Source organism: Octopus bimaculoides, chromosome Z, assembly GCF_046866305.1.
Source record: "Octopus bimaculoides isolate indiv1 chromosome Z, ASM4686630v1, whole genome shotgun sequence".
Classification (NCBI taxonomy): Eukaryota; Metazoa; Mollusca; class Cephalopoda; order Octopoda; family Octopodidae; genus Octopus; species Octopus bimaculoides.
The window spans coordinates 52,575,434-52,575,691 of record NC_142944.1 but is presented as its reverse complement, the minus strand read 5'-3'; the positions used below and the strand labels follow the sequence as shown (position 1 = coordinate 52,575,691).

General features: G+C 32.9%; 1 protein-coding gene across 1 annotated transcript in view; it reads right to left on the bottom strand.

The window, feature by feature from the left end:
- Positions 1–66, bottom strand: part of LOC106875184 (noelin-2) — a 40,191-nt gene extending 40,125 nt beyond the window's left edge. The window contains exon 1 of the mRNA XM_014923221.3: positions 1–66. This exon is cut by the window's left edge and continues 892 nt beyond it. The gene's annotated coding sequence lies outside the window, so the exon portion shown is untranslated.
- Between the last annotated feature and the right edge of the window lie 192 nt (positions 67–258).

Here is a 258-nt window from a genome sequence, read left to right as displayed (position 1 = left end):
ACTTGTTTATTTATTTATCCATTTATTTATATATTTATTCATTCATTTCCTCTCCTTTCTCTTTCTCTCTCTCTCTCTCTTTCTCTCTCTCCCTCTCTCTCTCTCTCCCTCTCTCTCTCTCTCTCTCTCTCTTTCTCTCTTTATATATTATATACTGACATCATTTAATAATATCTGAGACGAGAATGCGACCAACAGTTTATTTTTCTTCTTCTGATTGGTTCATAAACATATGCAATTATGCAGTCAACTGTTGTT